This window comes from Ruditapes philippinarum, unplaced genomic scaffold (assembly GCF_026571515.1).
Source record: "Ruditapes philippinarum isolate M1 unplaced genomic scaffold, ASM2657151v2 ctg9347_1_1_1_1, whole genome shotgun sequence".
In the NCBI taxonomy this organism is placed as follows: Eukaryota; Metazoa; Mollusca; class Bivalvia; order Venerida; family Veneridae; genus Ruditapes; species Ruditapes philippinarum.
The window spans coordinates 63,286-67,693 of record NW_026860320.1 but is presented as its reverse complement, the minus strand read 5'-3'; the positions used below and the strand labels follow the sequence as shown (position 1 = coordinate 67,693).

The window sequence follows — 4,408 nt, the reverse complement described above, 5'->3', positions numbered from 1 at the left end:
CTTTCTCAAGACAGAACTAAATGTGAATAAGACTGTTTCTGTGTTTTACAAGAAATCATCAAATTTCGACAATATAACACTTCTGTTTTACTTTATAAGAAAGAGTTTAGACAAGTCATTACCAATATTTTGACTTTATAAGACTGAGTTTTAACCAGTCAAAACTTTTTTTGAGTAAATAGCATACAGTTTATCATAATAAGGCATGATTTAGCCCAGGGAACACCCCATTTCGGTAAAATAATTAGAATATTTGATATAAAAAGACAATTCAGTAGTGTACGTTGACAAATAATTAAGATCATTGATTTATTAGGAATAAAGGTAATGACATCCGTCTATTTATTTTAGACATTTATAAAGCATGAACACAAAGACTGTACCTTCACTTTCTCTTAATTTTTCGTTTTTCGATTAAGATCCAGTTATTGGTACTGGACTTAGTAACTTTGTTTATTTTTGTCACCTAGGATAAATATATCAATGTTCATGTTTAAAATGAATAATTTAAAACATAGTCTTATCTTTCGCTTTCGTTTAAGACAACAATATACACCCATAAGTCATAATTTTACAATTGTAAAAGAATTTCTTGTTATTGTATCTTTTATATTACAATGTAATGCATTTGTATATAAGTCTCTTCTGTTGTATGTACATTATATATACTTTGTAAATATGTCTCCAATTTTGGGGGATAATAAAATATAATACTGTTAAAAAAACACAGTTGTTTGACACATTTAGACAATGTTTAGGCATTTAAACACCGTATTTTGACAAAATAACATGGCATTTTGATAAAATATAGCTGTGCTTTTACAAGTGAACACCAAATTTCGACAAGAGAACTTTACTGCTTCAAATTATCAGACAGTCTTTTGAAAAAACAGCTCCACAATTTGACAAAATAACGCGACTAGTTGACATAATATGACACATTTCAGACAAGCAAAGACGACATTTTTGTGTCGCCTCTACGGAGTAGTGGCGACATATAGGGATCACTTCTCCGTCGTCTGTCTGTCCGTCTGTCTGTCCCCAGCAAACAAAAGACGTTGTAACAACGTTGTACTGACGTTAGACCCTGACGTTGGGTAAACGTTGGCAGAAGGTTGGATTTGAAAGTTTTTTAGACGTCAGAAAACCGACGTCTATACAACGTCATATAATGACCTTTATCCAACCTTTTCTGACCATAATCCAACTTTTTTCTGACCATTATCTGACCATAATCCAACCTTTCCTGACCATTATTTGGACATAATCCGACCTTTTCTGACCATAATCCAACCTTTTCTGACCATTATTTGACCAGAATCCAACCTTATCTGACCATGATTTAGACTCTAACCTCATTCAAAACTTGGAATACGATTTTTCTTTCATAATAGGGTAACAAATAAGCATTCTTATAATTTTAGCAATTTATTTGTATACTCGGAATCACAAGTTCCAAACAAGAAATGTGGTACGATAACAAATGCAAGATTTACATAATATTTTTTGAAACTATTAAACTTGAAAGTATGTACTTTAATAACACTTTATGTATTAAATAAGCATGTTTTAGATATTAGATACACAACATCCTTCTTGAATGTTACCACTGACATTTTGTATAGTAAACATCCATGCATGTGTTTTTTTATATCACCACTGATCATGAACTGATCACCCTGATTTTCGGATTTTCCAATCATCTATCCAGTTCACTGATTGTATATTTGTCTTTGTATTTTATAACTGAATCTAGATCTGAATGTTACAATATATGGAATAATATTCTGAATATTTTGTTATTACTATAAATAGCAATGTTTATGTATCTTCTTTCGTCCTCCTCCACTGTGTCGATCTGGGGCATACTTTAATCGTATCATTACCGTTTCCAACCTGAGATCTCATCACACTTTCTGAAATTAAAAAAATAAAATAATCAGTTACAAGTGCAAAAAATAAATCACTTTTACATATTATAATTAAACGAAATTCTGACAAACACTCCAACTACTTAAAAAAAGATATTTATTATTTTCTATCTAGTTTAAACCATATGTAGTTAAGTGTACCTATATATCTATTGATTTTGATAAAAATGGCTTCGTGAATTTCATTATAAAATCAAGGGTAATAACATAACTGTATTTTTTATAATATTTTGAAATATACCTGTCACAAAATCTTGGTAGGTTTTCATTTTTCTTTTCCTCTAAATACTTTCATCTTCCTCCTGAACTTTTGCCAGATGTTGAATTATCATAATTTCCACAATCTTAAAGACGAAATATAATCATTTTAGAATCTAACCATGTGGTGGAAGGATGTTTGTCTAATACAATAGGCAAAATCCAAACACTATTAATCTTAGTTAACTCATAAGGGCATGAAAAACTAACATAACAAATACCAAATTAATTCTACTCCCGCAAAAAATTGATATTGTTATTTTTTATATTCAATGTAATTTATACAAATTTTCATACAACATCAAAGAAATTCATATGTTACTGTCATTTTTATAGATATCATCTCTGCCCAGCATGATCCGATCTGCTAAGTGTATATAGGACAGACTGGCTTAGTGTACAAACGTTTTATGATACGAACATAAAACTTGTTGATAAGCAGGCTAATTACCAAACTATTACTTTTATTGATTTATAACTATGATAATGTGTTTTCTGATTTATAATATGTTGTTCGATTACATTAATAAAAAGATGGCTAGTCAAAAACAATGTGCTTTCAGATATATCTTACCAAAGTCGTATCATTTACATGTATCAAATGCCATGAATCATTTTCATTATATAAGAAACACATGGTATGCTTACAGTATGGGTAAAGTACTTCAATTAACAACGAGTAGTTTAACAACTACACAGATATCAAAATCAAACTGTGCATCTGATACATGTGTAAATGACTGGCCCCTTATGTAAGGGAAATTCATGTTGATAAGAAATAAGAGGGAATTTTATTTACCAGCATTTGAATAATAAGAGTCTAACGTACTGCATTTAACTTTTTATTGATTACAATTGCTAGGATATTTCCTACCATTGATTGTGCATTTATTTGGCTTGGCGATATAGTGTGGGGAAAATGATCCGATGATACAGACTGTTCTATAGTAAATTATATAGTGCTCTTACGAGGAAACAAAAATGTTTATCTCGCGAAATCACGTGACATTAGGTTTTACCAGTCAAACATTACAATGATCAAATAGCCATCGAATCCATGCAAACATGCGGTAAATAAGCATTGAAAAACAATATATAATGTTTGCCTACCTTTTCATTTTGTTTGGAATATTCATTTTTGTCTGTCAACTCGTTGTTTTTTTGTCCGCCAATACAATTGAATTTCAAATCCGATATATGTCGCCAATTCGAATTTCAAAAATGATAACAACTTCATTGTAAATTATATAAACACTTCTTAGACTAATTCGAGGAGATAAGATATTATTTAAACGAAAATAGAGCAAATATATTTCATACTGATCTGTTACTATCCGTTTACCGAGCGCCACCTATCGAATATCGTACGTAGTCACCCACGTGATACAGTTATTGTTTTGATGGAGAAAATAAATATATCATTTTCCCTTTCTAAACTTAAATTTAAAATTCTAGCTGTTTATGCTTTCATTTATATACATATTGGTTTCATAAATTAAATTCACTTATTGTCAGATTACCGACCAAAACCCGACGTCGAGTCGACGTCAAAATGAAACGTCTGTTAGACGTCGGAGATTCAACGTCGGTTTAACGTTGTATGAAGGTCACCGACGTCGCGACCAAAATTCAACGTTGATCCAACGTTGTGTCAACGTCAGGTGTTTGCTGGGTCTGTCCGCACTCACAGGAGAGTAATTATGTGGCTAGAGGGACAATAGATAACTGTTCTTTCTCTTTGATGTCATTCATTCCGTAATGCTTTTATGTGGCTATTTTCTTTTGTGTGGCTAAAAAGAACAATAGAGAGAACAATAGAGTAGCCACATAATTACTGACCTGTGAGAACGTCCGTCTGTCCGCCCGTCCGTCACAAAACTTGTCCGGACTACTCGTCATAAACTACTGGTGCAATTTCATCCAAACTTTACAGAAATGATCAGTACCAAGTCTAGTTGTGCATATTGTCAGCATTTTCCGGTTCAATGGTTTTTGTCAGAGTTATGGCCCTTTAATATTTTTTTATTTTTAAAGTTTGTCCGGACTACTTCTCTTATACCACTAATGCAATTTCAATGAAACTTTACAGGATTGATCCTTGCGCATATTGCACGGGTTTTTCGGTTGAATGATTTTGGCCGAGTTATGGCCCTTTGATAAAAAGGTGTTTTTTTCTGTGTTTTGCCAGATACACAAAAGCTTGTCCAGACTACTCCTCA

At 31.9% G+C, this 4,408-nt stretch overlaps 1 long non-coding RNA gene across 1 annotated transcript; it reads right to left on the bottom strand.

The window, feature by feature from the left end:
- Positions 1 to 1,216: 1,216 nt before the first annotated feature.
- LOC132759638 (uncharacterized) lies at positions 1,217 to 3,415 on the bottom strand. The gene is made up of 3 exons (XR_009629750.1): positions 3,300 to 3,415; positions 2,173 to 2,275; positions 1,217 to 1,916 (listed from the first exon to the last, which is right to left on the bottom strand). It is a non-coding gene; the product is annotated as an uncharacterized LOC132759638 (long non-coding RNA).
- Between the last annotated feature and the right edge of the window lie 993 nt (positions 3,416 to 4,408).